Below are 19,297 nucleotides of genomic sequence, written 5' to 3'. Positions count from 1 at the left end.
TCTCGAAAACTATTTGTAGTCTTTTTTGAATATTTTTGTTAGAGTTTAAAAAATTTTTTTTTTTAATTTTAAAAACCATGTCTGCAGACAAGAGTTAGCCATCTGACTAACTTGAGTCATGGCTAGCTAACTGTCCATATAGCATGAATTGTAAGTATTTTCCTCATGGTTGTTTGAAGTAGTGTTATATCTTTTTTGTGGTATATGAAAATAAAGAAAATATGCTAAAATAACTACTACTGTAATTATTATCTGTGCTTAAAGCTCCAGCAAGAGCCTAGTCTAGGTTTTGAACTAGGAAGAACTTGTCTTTGAGTTGGGCAGTAAAACAGCTCACGGTGGCTGGAATTAAAATTTGTATAAAGTTAAACTTACCAACTCTGCTGGGTTTATGGTTTTAAAAAATACAGTTGCCATTTTAGAAACCATGGTTAAGTTGCTGGAGGTCTGTAAGTGATGGCAGGGGACCAATAATCTGTTTTTTAAAGGTAGTCTAAGGTGAGTGCTAAACACTAGAAATCCTGCAGTAACTTTCATAGAATAATTGGTAATCAGATTGACAAACTAGACTCATTTGGAGAATGTTATACCATGTAGATTAGAGGGAGGACCCAGTAATTTCTAAAAAAATACTCTTTTGAAACTTCGCTTTTTGACACATCTCTTTGAAGTTTCTAAATTTGTAACATGTGCTTCTAAGACAGCAGTTTTCAAGCTGTGGCTTGCAACTCCTTTGGGGATGAAGGACCTTTCACAGGGGTCGATATCAGATATCCTGCATATCAGATATTTACATTATGATTTATATCAGCAAAATTGAAGTTATGAAGAAGCAATGAAAATACTTTTATGGTTGGGACTCAGCACATTATGCCATACTTACTGTATTAAAGGGTCACAGCCTTAGGACGGTTGAGAACCACTGGTTTAAGATACTTTTCTCTTTTTCCACTGTGTTTTTCCTATCATGACTAGGTGACCTGTGGTGCCAGAGATTATGGCTCAGTTGGTGAGGGCTGCTACATAGTTTGTGATATCAAGAGATTAAAATATTGATAGCATAAGAACATATTTTCTAAGCTTCAGGCATTATGAATAGGCTTCTGTGTGGTCAGTATTGGGTGTTGGAGAAAGTAGAAGGGACATTGACTAGAGAGAATCAGTACTGTTTCATCCCTTAAACTAAACCAAACATTAATCTTTTATAACTATAACTTTGCTTTCCTTTATAAATATTTTTGCTATCTTAAGTTTAAGGATACCATAAGCCTTTTGAATTAGGTTTTGTTTGACCTTTCTCAATTGCTACCTAATACATTTTGGCTTAACATTGTGCTTTAAGAAGAAATTAATAGCCAAGCATGATGGTGTGTGCCTTTAATCTCTGTATTCCAGAGGCAGAGGCAGAGGCAGAGGCAGAGGCAGAGGCAGAGGCAGAGGCAGAGGCAGAGGCCAGAGGCCAGAGGCCAGAGGCCAGAGGCCAGAGGGACATCTGTGTTAGAAGCCAGCCTGATCAACATTGTGAGTTCTAGGCTAGGCCAGCCAGAGCTTCACAGTTGAGACTCTGTCTTGGAAAAAGAAGACTGTGTGGGGCAATTTAATAATTGGACTCTGCTTTCCTGTCCTGCCATCTTCCCTGCTGAAGGAGGAGATAGGTGCCTTGGATGGTGCAGATCTTGGTTCCCCATTTACCACTCATTAGTGACCAGGATTTCATGGTTTGGTTTTCTCATTTTTAAAATTGAGAATATCTGCTTTGTTTTCATCACACACATGGTAAAGGGTTCAACAAGATGGTTGAAACATGAACATGTTAAGGTAACATGCATGTGCTTATATCAGTGTTCATTTGTGTGTACTAGAAGCTACTGAACAGATTGTTTTTCTAATATGACCAGAACTTTTGAGATCAAGTTTTACTCTGCAGAGTTCTACAGTCAGCCTTTTCAGGATGCATTCAGTATTCTAGAAAGTCATAACTGTTTTCTTTGCAAATAAAATAGGATATAAAAAATTTTCCACTCATTAATCTTTCAGATCAGTCCCTGCTACACTCTTCCTCTGTCCCTTTTAGCAAGGGAATGCTGATCTTCTGTTATACTGCCTCGCTGTTTTATCCATAGTGGGAAGAAAATGTATATATAAGACAAGTGAAGTACTTCTTCAGTAGAAGACAGTGTCTTTACAGTACTGAGAAACACATTTTAAGGTCACATTGGATTTCAGGGTTACTTTTAAAGCCCTGTATAAACTTGTTGGATATTTTACTTGGGAATGACTTCTTTCTTTCTTCTTCACTGGTTGGTGCTAGTTGGTAGAAATGCAAAGTGTAGTGTCTATTACGTCATCAACCTTGATAAGAAAGATAGGTACATTTGACAGATTATTGTATAAACTAGACTATAGCAGTGTTGAACAGTGTTTTTTTTCTTTCTTCTTCTTTAGAACTCACATCTTAATATATGTTTGTACATCTAGATTTATATTTTCAAAGTGACTTTCTCCTTCTCCAGTGAGGAATTAGTTTAATTTATTTAAGTGTGTGTAGTCGTCTTTAATAAACCCATGGCCACATAATGGGAGGGAGAGAATCTTCTTACTTGGCTGCAGATTCATAGCAGATGTTTCTTAAGTACACTGTACAGCACATTTAAAACTTTTCTTAAAGTGTAATTATAAATTGAGCACCCCAAACCCCAAATTCAGGATGCTCCAAAATGTGAAAGTTGTTACCACCACGATGCCACAGATGCAAAATCTTCACTTGATGTGGAGTGGTGGGTTACAGTTACTGTGTTGGTAAACTAAAAACACTGTAGAAACCCCAGGCCATGTATATAACGTACATATAAAAAACAAGTGAATCTTGTGTTTGGATCAAGTTCCCATTTCAAGAGTATGTGCTGGTGTGTGCAGGTACTATAAAGTTTGAAACACTCTTGACTGTAAGCATGTTGATGAATAGACATGGAACTTGTGTATCTGGGGCCTTGAAAGAGGTAGCTCGCGTACACACTGACTGCTTTGGTTGAAGGAGTAGTTATCTCTTGTTCTTCAAAATCAGTTTGTCTTCATATTTGCTTAAATAAAAGGAACTCATGGTGTCATTTTGTTTAAATTTTCAGAATTTGTTTTTTTTAAATATTGCCACTTAAATATGGTTTTATTCTTAAAGACTTGATTTTCCCCCATGTAGTATTTTTATTTATAATGTTTGTTGTATATATTATTTACATTTTATCATATGGTTTATTAAGTACCTTTCTGTTGCTTTGTATATTGTTATGCCCAAGTACATCTACTACTTCAGAGCAGTATTTTTAAAGAAAATGTCGTAGTATAACAATACTTCATTTATATATCTGTTATTTGAAAATGTCATAGTATAGCAATACTTCATTTATATATCTGTTATTTGAAAATGTCGTAGTATAGCAATACTTCATTTATATATCTGTTATTTGAAACTTTGACGATTAGTTCATGTTGTTGGGCAGCAGTTCTCAGCTTGTGGTTGCAACCCCTTTGTTGTTGAAGGACTCTTTCACAGGGGCCACATATCACTTATCTTGCATATCAGATACTAGTATTATAATTCATAACAGTAGAAAAATTAAGTTATGAAGTCACAACAAAAATAATGTTATGTTTGGGGTTCCCCACAACATAAGGAACTGTACATTAAAGGGTCTCAGCATTAGGAAGGTTGAGAGCCACTGCCCTAGGGTAAAGAGTAAGAACTGCTATATCCTTTTTTTTTTTTTTTTTTGGTTCTTTTTTTTTCGGAGCTGGGGACCGAACCCAGGGCCTTGCGCTTCCTAGGTAAGCGCTCTACCGCTGAGCTAAATCCCCAGCCCCTGCTATATCCTTCTTGACCCACTTTATAGGTTGCATTCAGACTAATACTTCAAGTAATGAGTTTATTGGAATAACTCCTCAATTTAAAGATATATCAAACTTTCTCTTGGCTTAACAATAACCTCCTTTCTCTGCAAATCCATATTCTGTTGATACCATTGGCAACCCCATTGTGTCTCATCACTTTCCAGCTTTGTAGCATGAGGTAAGTGGTGTAACAGACTATTGGTTGTCTTTACTGGGTATATAGAAACATGCCACTTTATCGCACTGACCCCTCATTCATCCATGTACAGTGGAATAATATCTATCCTTTAGAATAAGTGTTTCAAAAAGGATTAAAAGGCAGAACTTATTTCTTGTGAATGGAAATGAATGTCATAATATATTTATATCTGCAATTTTGACAGATGTGTTAGTTATTGTCATCCAGGTTTCCTGTTCTTATTTTCACTATTAATTTATCTCTCATTTGTTAAAGAATTACAGTGTCTCCAATGCCTGCAATATAAATGTTATAAAATGAATGTTATACTTCCTTCTCTTTGGGTTCATAGACTAGGATGAGCAATAAAGTCATGTAAATAAATAATTAAATAAAGTACCTCTTCTTTTACCTCTTTTTACTTGTGTGATTCTTTCTGGTTTTTGGCTCTGAGTAGCTCTGTTTCCTGTAGAGTGTTGTGATTATGTAAATTGTCTTGTGTGTATGTGGTTGTGTGTGTATATTATATGTTTTTGTATATTAGGTTTTCTAACTATTGGACTGTGAACAGCACTGCTACTACTGACAGTTTTGAACAGAAGGAGCAGAGAATCAGTATATCAGGCGTTGTTTGTGGCAAGGAGTCTGCATACCTACTGAAGCCAAGCTACAGCAGGAGCAGAAAGTAGCCACAGCTATATTACACAAAAATGAGTGTGGGTCTCTTCTGATTCAGCTTTATTTATGGAATAGGCAGCAGGCCAGTTTTGACATCTAAACCTTAAGTTTGCTGACCCTCTGAGTGCTTCAGACTTTGTTCTTGACTAGTACAAAGTTACTAGTGAATAGTAATTAATAAGTGCTTTTTCTATCTTGGGTATTGTTCCAAACTTTACACATAGCTGCTTATTTAGTTCTCAAACCATCTGAGTTGGACATCATTGCCACCATTTTTAAAATAAGGTAACTAGTATGCACAAGACCATAGAGCTGTTTATGATGATAAGGACTTTGAGTCTGGTTGATGCTGGAACCTGGGCTTTTTGTTAATACCAGTTCTAATACATTGCATCCCAGGAATGTAATGAGTCAGTCTTAGGAGACATAGTGATATAATTTACTATATAGGTTTAAGGAACAACTATACTTATCTCTTTGGTACTAAAAATGTTACTATGCTGAATTTCAGGTATATAATGATTAACTGCTAGAAAATATTAATAATATACTGTATTTATGGATTTTAGGGGCAACTATAATTATCTCTTTGGTGCTAAAATTTGTTTTCTTAAATTCAGTTACCCATCCTAATAACTCACCATCAACAAGGACTAGCATAAAAATATTCTAGCAGGAACTTACATTGAATGTCATAGTGAAATGCTAAAAGCATTTCTATTAAAAGATAACATTATTAACATTGGTCTAGAACTCTGATACATTAAGAAACAGGAAAAATAACTTGCAATAGGAGAATAGTACTATTATTATTTATAACTGATATGATTGCAAACTTAGAAAATACAAAATAGGGTTGGGGTGTGATTTAGCTTTAGAACACTTAACTATATAGCTGATGTCATGAGCTCTGGTTGATGATTCCTGGTAGCCCCATCACCATTGCCGCCACCCTGACCACAACAACGACAAAACAGAATTAGAAGAGAAGTGGTAAGGCTTGACATCCTTTTCTTAAACATAGTGGTTGAAAGTATCTAGTTCCATCCCTCCCCCACATCCCCCCTGTCTGTCTGTCTGTCTCGCGCTCGCGCTCGCGCGCGCTCTCTCTCTCTCTCTCTCTCTCTCTCTCTCTCTCTCTCTCTCTCTCACACACACACACACACACACACACACACACACACACCCCATGATAGAAAACAGAAAATGACTTAAAGGGTTTCAGTAAATATCTGGCTATGAGGTTAACTTACAAGTATTTTTCTGTACCAGCAGTGACTGACTTTTGAAGTAGTTAAGAAAAAGCAGTTGTCAGTTATAAAATATTTTAAAAAATTATAAAATGTATAACTAAATGAAGAAAATAAGAATAGCTGGAGGAATATTTCTGAAATTGGTAACTCACTAATTACTACGAAGTAGCAGTTCTTACCATATTAGTTTATAAAATCATTGTTTTAATTAGAAATTTAATGGGATTTTAAAATGCAACTTGCAAAATTGAAGGTTGAGGATGGAGGAAGTCATAGGGGCACATAGCCAAATCCATTTCAGAAATAAATACAAGGGAAACTAACTTATCAAAAGCAAAAATCAAAGCATTGTATTCTTTTAAGATTTATTTGTTTTGTGTGTATGAGTGTTTTGTCTGCATGTGTGTATGTGTTCAGTGTCTGCAGAATCTGTGAGAAGGCAAGAGACCCCTGGGAACTGGAGTCATAAGCTGCCATGCGGGTACTGGGGCTTGACTCCAGATCTTCAAAAGCAGTGAGTGATATTAACCACTGAGCAGCAGTTTAGCCCCTAAAAGTTTAACTTAAATAGTAAGAATCTGGTGTGGAGATAAGCATAATTATCAAAGAGACAATAAAATTCAAGAGATAGAGGGTACTAATGAGTAATGGAAAAGTTAGTTTTTAATAGTATAGGGAAGTCTTCCACCCAGTTGGGTACTCTGAAAATTTAAGTTTCAAATGAACTAAATATCCAAAAGAAAAAAAAAAGACTAAATGTCAAAAATCTTTGAGGTGGTTTTTAAAAAAGCCTTGAGATGAAAACAGACTACCAAGCTTTGGTATCATTGTAAAAAGGCAATTAAGAGACTAGAATACAGTGTTCACCAGGTAACAGAAAAAACACTGAAGCAAGCTTCATAAGTTTGTCTACAATTATTCTAACAAGCATAGCTTAGTAGAAAATGGGAAAAAGTATGACAAAAATAAATGCACAGAAATAAAAATGTGGAGATCTTGAGGCTGGAGAAATGGTTCTGTGGTTAAAAGCACTTGTTGCTCTTTTAGAGGACCTGGGTTCAGTTTCCAGCCATATCATGGTGGTTCATAACCACCCATAGCTCCAGTTCCAGGGGGTAGAATATCTTCTGATCAGTGTGAGCATCATCATGTATATGGTGCGTGCATATATATATGCATATATATATGCATCCAAAACAGAGATCTTATAAAAGCTTTGAGGGGACAGCCACAGGAGTATTTTGAGAAATTTAGCTTAAAACCTCACTGAGAGATGACTTAAAAAACTTTGAGATAAAACTAGCAAATTTTGGGGGAATTTTAATATTGTCAAACTAGAAAGCAGGCACTCAAGAATTATTAAACAGAATATAGGTTTTTTTTTTCCTAAGAAAGTTTGGCAGTTTCTACTCTAACCAACACACTTCTGAATCATACCAATAATATAGAAATATTTTCATAGATTCCTAGAGAATGTTGATTCTACATGGTTCTGACTGCAGAGGAAGACATACATAAATGAAAACTACAAGTGTGCTAGATGTGTTGGCACACTTCAATCCCAGGCTCATGAAGTAGAGGAGGGGGTCTTTGTGAGTTCAAGGCCAGCCACTGTTACATAAGGAGACCTTGCCTAGAAAAGAAAAAAAGAAAATAAAAAGAGAAAATAAAATAAAATATTGAGGCTGGAGAGATGGCTCAGCAGTTACACATGTAACTTGTAGAGACCCAAGTTCCCAGCACTCATGTCAGGTGGTTCACAGCTACCTTGAACTCCAGCTCCAGGAGATCCAGTGCCCTTTTTGACTTCTGTGGGTATTGCACTCACAAGCACTGTGTGTGTGTGTGTGTGTGTGTGTGTGTGTGTGTGTGTGTCACTTGTTACTAAGCCTGCCTACTCATAGCAATCTTTTATATAGTAAGTTGAAGGAGAGAGAGACTGACACACAAACTCTCATGAATACACATACCTGGCACCTGTGGGCACACATACATTTTATAATAAATTACAGGTTATTGAAGACTAAGACTCAAAATCAAAATGTCAAAGGAAGTAACAATTTCAATACAATGGTGTGTCTGAGATGCAGTTAAACATTCAAAGAAGTAAGAATTTATCCTAGAGATCCTTAACTTTTATAAGTTAACTGATATCCAAAATAATATGTTTTTATTTGTGTGTGTGTATCTGATGTATGCATGTGTTTATATGCCAGTACATGTGCAGAGGCCAGAGGAAAATTCTCTGTTCTGCTTTACTCCTTTGAAACACAATTTCTCATTGAATCTGGGACTAGACTGGGTAGCCAGAAGCCAGATGACAGGCCAGCAAGTCCACAGTCCTCCTATTTATGCCTTCCCCCTTTATTTTTTTAGATGTCTTCTGTAGCTATGGTTGAGCACAGTGTTTGTTTAGGCAGTGCACAGCTCCAGGATCCATCCCTACACAAATTATAATTGTGAATGTTTTTGATCTTTCATATCATATGAAAAAGCTCCTCCAGAGCTCCTCCTGGGGATCAGATCAAGGGTCTCAGTGAGGTAAGGTGAGTGCTGTACCACCGAGCTAGCCCCGGAACCCTAAAGACAGTCGGTGTTAGAACTTGCGAGAGAAATCACTGTGTGTAAAGAGTAAAGACAAGATTTTTTAATAAACAGGATAGAGAAAAATTATGTGCTTATGGAAAATACCTTTTAGTCCAGGACTAGTTAGAGGTTTACAACAGAATTTGGAAAGCACTGCATTAAGTTACTGTGTTCTACTAAAGACTCTGTTCTGTTTCACAGAACATCAAAGCAGGATTTTCTTGTGATAAAATTTATTCTTTGCAAGTAATTGGTGAGGCTAACTGTGTTAAGTGTGCAAAGTTACTGCAGCTCTGCAGCTTCTGAGATATGCAAGCCATGGTGCTGTGAGTGGGACTGCTAAGTTCTTAATGTGGTCAGAGGAGTCAGGTAGCACATGGTCTGGAACTTGAAATTCTACAAGACCAAAGTGAATGAGCTATCACATAAAAAGTAATAACCTTTACAGAGGCCAATAAAATATCTGTAAATGAGAACAGAGTTAACACAGGTATAATATCTTTTGACTTTAGAAGTACCTCAGATGTCCTGCATACACCAGACACTAAGGATCTAAGGATTTAAGGCAATACTACTTAGTTGTTGTTAAGTGGCCAAATTCAGTCTGCTACTAGATTGGGCTTGCTTTCACTTCTGCAGCTTGTATCTTGTATCCCATAGTTTCTTTGGTTGTTTGTTTGGATTTTTTTTTTTTTTTGAGTCTCACAGGCTAGCCAGGAGTTTGCTGCTGTGTAGGTTAGGATGGTCTCCATCTTATAGTGGTCTTACTGATTCTGCCTCCTGAGTTCTGGGATTACAGTATATGCCATGCCCAGCTTACATTGCCCAGAGTGTATCTATCATGGTTTTTTTTTTTTTTTTCTTTTTTGTGTGTGTGTGTGTGTGTGTGTGTGTGTGTGTGCACTCGCGCATCTATGTGTGTATATGAATCCCAGATTTCATTATAGTGTGGTTTTGCTGTGGGGGAGTGGGGACTGACTGTTTCCTGAATGCATAATTAAATGCTGTCATTGAATCCGACTAAGAAAAGTAGTAATAGTGGCTTTCAACACCACCTCCAAACTTCTGTTCCTTTGCGGATGAGGCCCACCCATCCTACATGTTGTACCCATTTTTCCTTTCTAGTAGACAAGGAAGTGGAGCTGAATGTGGTAAATATGTCATAAGAAATGTTTAGATTATTAGTTAATAATATATGTAATAATAGTGAATGTAGTTTAAAATAAAAAATTTTAAACTTAAAAACCTTGACCAATTAAAGGTACTCCCCCTGCCCCAGACCAATTAAAGTGAGAACTAAGGACAGCTCTCAGGTTCCCTACTTTTCATCCCTATGGTTTGTACTTATTCTGCCTGTTTCATGCAGCCAACTGTCTTAGAATCCTGAGATAGAGGTCCCACGTAACCCCAGCTTAAGGGTGACACATTTGAACAAACTCATTCTGGAGGTTCCTAGTAACTTCAAGTCTTATACTGAAATAAAAACTAAGGAATTGTGTCATTTACTCAAAGTAAGTCAATAGCTTCAGTTTTTCTTTTAGGTAAGGGCATATCAAGAACATGCCAAATTTTCAAGTCTGGAGTATACTTTAAAAAATAATCATAATTTTAAAGGGTAGCCTGTTGCTTGCAACCTAACTAAGACCCTTAGGGATCAGGGTAAGAAGGTGCAAAGTCAAGGACACAGACTCTGGGAATTGGGCAAGTGGCAAAACTAAACTCGTTTATTAGAGGAACTGGGCAAACCTTTATACACCCCTCCTAGCATCTCATTGGCTCTCAAGTGGCCAGATATGACACTGTCTTTTTCTCAATGGCTCACTCCATTCCCTGGTCCCAACATTAACGGTCTCTAACTGTCCTATCTAGGTTGGCTCAGGGAGGAAGTATCAGCAGCACATATGCCAGCATTGTGACTGGGCCTGTTCCTCCTACAATAGCCATTTTGTCCTAGCACATCTGTTTACCATTCTATTGGCTATTGGACACAATGAAAAGAGTCACAAATGTAGGTCCCTTGACAATATAAAGTAAAAAGGGTTGGATTTGCTCTTTGTCTTGAAACAACTAAAAATTAGACAAAAGGCCTGTAACAGTATCACTTGAGACATTAGACATCAGACAAAAGAAGCAAAATAAAATAAGCCTGTGATTGCTTGAGGACTTGCCAGGTACAATATAGGCAGGGCAACTTGAGTCTGTTCTGGAGACTCTGATTTGAGATTAAATTGCAATCAAGGAAGCCTATGGAGATTATAATATACCTGTCAAAGAGCCTAAAATCTAGGAAGCCTATGGAGATTGTAGTAATCTAGGAAGCCTATGGAGATTGTAATAATCTAGGAAGCCTATGGAGATTATAATAATCTAGGAAGCCTATGGAGATTGTAATAATCTAGGAAGCCTATGGAGATTGTAATAATCTAGGAAGCCTATGGAGATTGTAATAATCTAGGAAGCCTATGGAGATTATAATAATCTAGGAAGCCTATGGAGATTATAATAATCTAGGAAGCGTATGGAGATTTTATTAATCTAGGAAGCCTATGGAGATTTTATTAATCTAGGAAGCCTATGGAGATTATAATAATCTAGGAAGCCTATGGAGATTGTAATAATCTAGGAAGCCTATGGAGATTGTAATAATCTAGGAAGCCTATGGAGATTATAATAATCTAGGAAGCCTATGGAGATTGTAATAATCTAGGAAGCCTATGGAGATTATAATAATCTAGGAAGCCTATGGAGATTTTAATAATCTAGGAAGCCTATGGAGATTATAATAATCTAGGAAGCCTATGGAGATTTTAATAATCTAGGAAGCCTATGGAGATTGTAATAATCTAGGAAGCCTATGGAGATTGTAATAATCTAGGAAGCCTATGGAGATTGTAATAATCTAGGAAGCCTATGGAGATTTTAATAATCTAGGAAGCCTATGGAGATTGTAATAATCTAGGAAGCCTATGGAGATTGTAATAATCTAGGAATCCTATGGAGATTATAATAATCTAGGAAGCCTATGGAGATTGTAATAATCTAGGAAGCCTATGGAGATTATAATAATCTAGGAAGCCTATGGAGATTGTAATAATCTAGGAAGCCTATGGAGATTGTAATAATCTAGGAAGCCTATGGAGATTGTAATAATCTAGGAAGCCTATGGAGATTGTAATAATCTAGGAAGCCTATGGAGATTGTAATAATCTAGGAAGCCTATGGAGATTGTAATAATCTATCAAGCTTATGGAGATTGTAATAATCTAGGAAGCCTATGGAGATTGTAATAATCTAGGAAGCCTATGGAGATTGTAATAATCTAGGAAGCCTATGGAGATTGTAATAATCTAGGAAGCCTATGGAGATTGTAATAATCTAGGAAGCCTATGGAGATTATAATAATCTAGGAAGCCTATGGAGATTGTAATAATCTAGGAAGCCTATGGAGATTGTAATAATCTAGGAAGCCTATGGAGATTTTAATAATCTAGGAAGCCTATGGAGATTATAATAGTCTAGGAAGCCTATGGAGATTGTAATAATCTAGGAAGCCTATGGAGATTATAATAATCTAGGAAGCCTATGGAGATTGTAATAATCTAGGAAGCCTATGGAGATTGTAATAATCTAGGAAGCCTATGGAGATTGTAATAATCTAGGAAGCCTATGGAGATTTTAATAATCTAGGAAGCCTATGGAGATTATAATAATCTAGGAAGCCTATGGAGATTATAATAGTCTAGGAAGCCTATGGAGATTGTAATAATCTAGGAAGCCTATGGAGATTATAATAATCTAGGAAGCCTATGGAGATTGTAATAATCTAGGAAGCCTATGGAGATTGTAATAATCTAGGAAGCCTATGGAGATTGTAATAATCTAGGAAGCCTATGGAGATTTTAATAATCTAGGAAGCCTATGGAGATTATAATAATCTAGGAAGCCTATGGAGATTGTAATAATCTAGGAAGCCTATGGAGATTGTAATAATCTAGGAAGCCTATGGAGATTGTAATAATCTAGGAAGCCTATGGAGATTGTAATAATCTAGGAAGCCTATGGAGATTGTAATAATCTAGGAAGCCTATGGAGATTGTAATAATCTATCAAGCTTATGGAGATTGTAATAATCTAGGAAGCCTATGGAGATTGTAATAATCTAGGAAGCCTATGGAGATTATAATAATCTAGGAAGCCTATGGAGATTGTAATAATCTAGGAAGCCTATGGAGATTGTAATAATCTAGGAAGCCTATGGAGATTATAATAATCTAGGAAGCCTATGGAGATTGTAATAATCTAGGAAGCCTATGGAGATTGTAATAATCTAGGAAGCCTATGGAGATTTTAATAATCTAGGAAGCCTATGGAGATTGTAATAATCTAGGAAGCCTATGGAGATTGTAATAATCTATCAAGCCTATGGAGATTGTAATAATCTAGGAAGCCTATGGAGATTGTAATAATCTAGGAAGCCTATGGAGATTATAATAATCTAGGAAGCCTATGGAGATTGTAATAATCTAGGAAGCCTATGGAGATTGTAATAATCTATCAAGCTTATGGAGATTGTAATAATCTAGGAAGCCTATGGAGATTGTAATAATCTAGGAAGCCTATGGAGATTATAATAATCTAGGAAGCCTATGGAGATTGTAATAATCTAGGAAGCCTATGGAGATTGTAATAATCTAGGAAGCCTTTGGAGATTATAATAATCTAGGAAGCCTATGGAGATTGTAATAATCTAGGAAGCCTATGGAGATTGTAATAATCTAGGAAGCCTATGGAGATTGTAATAATCTAGGAAGCCTATGGAGATTGTAATAATCTAGGAAGCCTATGGAGATTGTAATAATCTATCAAGCCTATGGAGATTGTAATAATCTAGGAAGCCTATGGAGATTGTAATAATCTAGGAAGCCTATGGAGATTATAATAATCTAGGAAGCCTATGGAGATTTTAATAATCTAGGAAGCCTATGGAGATTGTAATAATCTAGGAAGCCTATGGAGATTATAATAATCTAGGAAGCCTATGGAGATTGTAATAATCTAGGAAGCCTATGGAGATTGTAATAATCTAGGAAGCCTATGGAGATTTTAATAATCTAGGAAGCCTATGGAGATTATAATAGTCTAGGAAGCCTATGGAGATTGTAATAATCTAGGAAGCCTATGGAGATTATAATAATCTAGGAAGCCTATGGAGATTGTAATAATCTAGGAAGCCTATGGAGATTGTAATAATCTAGGAAGCCTATGGAGATTGTAATAATCTAGGAAGCCTATGGAGATTGTAATAATCTAGGAAGCCTATGGAGATTGTAATAATCTAGGAAGCCTATGGAGATTGTAATAATCTATCAAGCTTATGGAGATTGTAATAATCTAGGAAGCCTATGGAGATTGTAATAATCTAGGAAGCCTATGGAGATTATAATAATCTAGGAAGCCTATGGAGATTTTAATAATCTAGGAAGCCTATGGAGATTGTAATAATCTAGGAAGCCTATGGAGATTATAATAATCTAGGAAGCCTATGGAGATTGTAATAATCTAGGAAGCCTATGGAGATTGTAATAATCTAGGAAGCCTATGGAGATTTTAATAATCTAGGAAGCCTATGGAGATTATAATAGTCTAGGAAGCCTATGGAGATTGTAATAATCTAGGAAGCCTATGGAGATTGTAATAATCTAGGAAGCCTATGGAGATTGTAATAATCTAGGAAGCCTATGGAGATTGTAATAATCTAGGAAGCCTATGGAGATTGTAATAATCTAGGAAGCCTATGGAGATTGTAATAATCTAGGAAGCCTATGGAGATTGTAATAATCTAGGAAGCCTATGGAGATTGTAATAATCTAGGAAGCCTATGGAGATTGTAATAATCTAGGAAGCCTATGGAGATTGTAATAATCTAGGAAGCCTATGGAGATTGTAATAATCTAGGAAGCCTATGGAGATTGTAATAATCTAGGAAGCCTATGGAGATTGTAATAATCTAGGAAGCCTATGGAGATTGTAATAATCTAGGAAGCCTATGGAGATTGTAATAGTCTAGGAAGCCTATGGAGATTGTAATAATCTAGGAAGCCTATGGAGATTGTAATAATCTAGGAAGCCTATGGAGATTTTAATAGTCTAGGAAGCCTATGGAGATTGTAATAATCTAGGAAGCCTATGGAGATTGTAATAGTCTAGGAAGCCTATGGAGATTGTAATAATCTAGGAAGCCTATGGAGATTGTAATAATCTAGGAAGCCTATGGAGATTGTAATAATCTAGGAAGCCTATGGAGATTGTAATAGTCTAGGAAGCCTATGGAGATTGTAATAATCTAGGAAGCCTATGGAGATTGTAATAATCTAGGAAGCCTATGGAGATTTTAATAGTCTAGGAAGCCTATGGAGATTGTAATAATCTAGGAAGCCTATGGAGATTGTAATAGTCTAGGAAGCCTATGGAGATTGTAATAGTCTAGGAAGCCTATGGAGATTGTAATAATCTAGGAAGCCTATGGAGATTGTAATAATCTAGGAAGCCTATGGAGATTGTAATAATCTAGGAAGCCTATGGAGATTGTAATAGTCTAGGAAGCCTATGGAGATTGTAATAATCTAGGAAGCCTATGGAGATTGTAATAATCTAGGAAGCCTATGGAGATTTTAATAGTCTAGGAAGCCTATGGAGATTGTAATAATCTAGGAAGCCTATGGAGATTGTAATAGTCTAGGAAGCCTATGGAGATTGTAATAGTCTAGGAAGCCTATGGAGATTGTAATAGTCTAGGAAGCCTATGGAGATTGTAATAATCTAGGAAGCCTATGGAGATTGTAATAGTCTAGGAAGCCTATGGAGATTGTAATAATCTAGGAAGCCTATGGAGATTGTAATAATCTAGGAAGCCTATGGAGATTTTAATAGTCTAGGAAGCCTATGGAGATTGTAATAATCTAGGAAGCCTATGGAGATTGTAATAGTCTAGGAAGCCTATGGAGATTGTAATAGTCTAGGAAGCCTATGGAGATTGTAATAATCTAGGAAGCCTATGGAGATTGTAATAATCTAGGAAGCCTATGGAGATTGTAATAATCTAGGAAGCCTATGGAGATTGTAATAGTCTAGGAAGCCTATGGAGATTGTAATAATCTAGGAAGCCTATGGAGATTGTAATAATCTAGGAAGCCTATGGAGATTTTAATAGTCTAGGAAGCCTATGGAGATTGTAATAATCTAGGAAGCCTATGGAGATTGTAATAGTCTAGGAAGCCTATGGAGATTGTAATAGTCTAGGAAGCCTATGGAGATTGTAATAGTCTAGGAAGCCTATGGAGATTGTAATAATCTAGGAAGCCTATGGAGATTGTAATAGTCTAGGAAGCCTATGGAGATTATAATAATCTAGGAAGCCTATGGAGATTGTAATAGTCTAGGAAGCCTATGGAGATTATAATAATCTAGGAAGCCTATGGAGATTATAATATACCTGTCAAAGAGCTAAGATGGAAGACACACTTCAGAAATCGGGACGTGTGTCTTTTAAAGTCGGCCAGGGAGTAATCAATGGGCACATTTCCCTGTGTCCAGAAAGCAGACACCTAAGATGATCTTTCCCAGTAATACCTAAGCTCTCGCAGGGCCGGATAAAGCAACTGCCCGAAGAAGGCAGTTGGCTCTTGGGGACTGAAAGCAAATCTGGACCTGAATAAGCAGTCCTATTCTGTAGTTGTGGGTATTCTGGAGCTCACTGTGTGTGTCAGGTAGCTGAAACTCATGGCAGTCTCCCTTTGTTAGCCTCTCAACTCCTGAGATTATGTCATCTATTATGCTTGGCCATGTGGGTTGTAAAGGACGAGATGCACTACCAAGTGGCAGAGACTTATTGTTAGGGCTCTGACACTACTAGAAGGGATGGGCCACCTTGTCAGGCTATGTGCGTGGGTGATTCTAGTAGGTTTGGAAAACAGAGCATTAGACCAAAGGTCATTATGCCTTTAGACCTTATGGTATTTGTACTGCTAGATTTTAGAATTACATTTTTCTTTCCCCCTTGGGGACCCTCTAACCAATATGTACCCCATTATTATATTTTGTAAGCACACAATTTAAAGGGGTTTACAAGTTCAAAAAAAAAAAGGAATTATGTTGGAAGTTGTGAGTTTCTTCCAATGATTGATGTAGGTGATGTTAATATGAAATTTTGAGTTTTAGAATTGATGCGAAAACAAATTAAGACTTTTGGGGACCATTGGGACAGAATGAAAAAGACACGAATTTGGGGAAGAGGTAATGGCAGTGTTAAGTTTTGAATGTGTGTCTCCAAAATTCTTATTTGAATGTCTTACCCTCAGTGTGATGATGTCAGGAGGCAGGGCTTTGGGAAGATAATGAGACCTAAGATGAGGTCATAAAGGTGGAGCTCCCATGATGAAATTAATGTTCTTATAAGAGAGGCATAGGAACTTCCTCTTCCTCATAGAGAAAACATGAAGATTAGCCATTTGAAAGAGGAAGAAGCAGGTCCTCAAAGAGCCAGATAGCTAGCACATCATCTGACTTTGTAGCCTCCAAAACTGTGAGCAGTGTCATAGAGTTACCCAGTGTGTTGCGTTTTGTTGTAGTTGCCTCACTGTGACAGTTTTTTGCAGTTTTTAAACTGTTCTGAAAGTTGTCACTTTCAGGGTAGAGTCCTCTGATGTGCAAACATTTATGTTTGATGTACTGCCATGTCTGTTTGCTTTTGCCATGTATGTACATATAGAAACCTAGTGTCATAAACCTTTCCTGCTTATTTTTTGTCTAAGATTTATATAGCTTTTATTTTTATATTTAAATCTTTAACCTAGTAAGTTTTGTATGTGCTATAAGAGTCCAAATTCACTCTGTGTGTGGATATCTCAGTTTCATGACCTTGTTGTTGAAGAAAATATCCTTTCCCATTTTGTAGTCTTAGCACTCACAGAGATTGTTTGACAGTATGTTAGAGTATCTCTGAGGTCTATAGTTATCTAGTTGTCTTCTACTATATCAGCACTGTATGTGTTATTAGTACATGGCTCTTTAATATGTTTAGAGAGCAGGAGGCATGAACCCTGCATCTCTCTTCTCCTTCAGAGTTGTTCTGGTTATTTACAGCCCTTTAAAGTTCCATATGAATTTTAGGATCTATACCCATAAACAATGCTGTTTCACTGAATCTGCAGATCATTTAAGAGTTTGGAAATCTTCAAAATAAATCTTTTAGTAAATGAACATAGGGCATTTTTTTCCTTATTTGGGTTTTTACCCTTTTCAGTGAAATATTGTAGTTTCAGAGCACAAGTCTTACCTCCTTGGCAAAGTTTCTTTAAGCATGTGCTTATTTGCTTGCTTGCTTGTTTATTATATGTGTGCACATATGCATATGCCATAGTATATGTGTGGGGGTCAGAGAATAGCTCAGGAGTCAGGTTGGGCTTTTCTTGTTTCTGTGCTGTGCTCCATACTCTAGGCCCACTGGCCTAAGAGCTCCCAGATGATTCCTAACTCTGCCTCCCATTTCAACATAAGCATGCTGGGGTTATAGATGGGGCTACCCTTTCTGGCTTTTATGAATTGTGGTGATTGACAGTGTCAGGCCTGCATGGCTCATGCAAGATTACCTGTGAAGCTGCATCCCCATCCCCATCTTTATTCTTTTTGGTGCTGTTGTAAATTGAATTTTGATTTCTTTCTCAGATTACCCATTGATAATGTGTAGTAACACAACTCATTTATCTACATTGATTTTATATCCTGCAGTTTTGGTATTTTTTTTTAAACAATCATAGCTTTTGTGAAATCCTTACATTTTCTAGAAATAACATGGTATCTGCAAGCATCATTTTACTTCCTCCTATTAATTTAAATCCCTTTCTTTCCCTCCTTTCTTATATAACTATTCTAGCTAGAACTATAAATGGATTGAATACATGTGTCAAAAATTAACATTGTCAGAAAAAATAAAATCACCACCTTACTATAATCTGGTTCCATTTGAACATTGTAAATCCTTACTAAAGAATATGTGTGATTGAAAATAAATCCAAACAACTTAATCCCAGAGACAAGTGCCAAAATGGCAACACACACACACACACACACACACACACACAAATGAAGGCAACATGACTTCTTAAAATTACTAATTCCATAATAGTTGACTCCAGGGAGAATGAATTAGATGAAAAATCAAAGTATTCAAAAGAATAACTATAAGAATGTTGAATGAAATCCAAGAGGATATGAATAAGCTTATTGTTATATTTAGTGACTACAAACAGCAGGGTGAAATAAGGAAGTCAATGTAGAATATGAAAGAGGAATTAAGTAGAGGTACAAATACTGAAGAAAAGTTGAAAAATTGGAAATAAAAATACCAATAAATGAAATAAAAACCTTAGTCGGGAACCTTGGTAGTAGAATTAAATGGAAGTTAGTGTTAGAACTTGAAGACAAGCTAAGAGAATTAGAATACTCAGTGACAAAAATGAAGTAAATAAGGAAGCATGAACAAGATCTGAGGCCCATGGGAAACTATTAAAAGTCCAAATTTACAAATCATGGATATAGGACAAGAAAAATGAGCAAAAGGCAGAGGCAATGTATTCAAGAAAGGTATGGGAAAATTTCCAAATCTAGTGAATGAGGTGGCTATCAGATGTAGGCGGCATTTAGAAAACCAAATAAATAA

The 19,297-nt window shown here is 36.4% G+C and overlaps 1 protein-coding gene across 4 annotated transcripts in view; it reads left to right on the top strand.

The window, feature by feature from the left end:
* The window catches only part of Fndc3a (fibronectin type III domain containing 3a), a 177,454-nt gene that overhangs the window by 4,706 nt on the left and 153,451 nt on the right, over window positions 1–19,297 (top strand). The window contains exon 1 of one of the 4 annotated variants that reach the window (XM_006252296.5): window positions 16,357–17,161. The exons of the other annotated variants lie outside the window; for them this stretch is intronic. The gene's annotated coding sequence lies outside the window, so the exon portion shown is untranslated. Of the gene's footprint in view, window positions 1–16,356; window positions 17,162–19,297 lie in introns of those variants that run through there. 4 annotated transcript variants of the gene reach the window in all.

The sequence above is a fragment of the Rattus norvegicus genome, chromosome 15 (assembly GCF_036323735.1).
Source record: "Rattus norvegicus strain BN/NHsdMcwi chromosome 15, GRCr8, whole genome shotgun sequence".
NCBI classification, from domain to species: domain Eukaryota; kingdom Metazoa; phylum Chordata; class Mammalia; order Rodentia; family Muridae; genus Rattus; species Rattus norvegicus.
The sequence above is the reverse complement of the archived record's forward strand: the minus strand, read 5'-3'. Positions and strand labels throughout refer to the sequence as shown.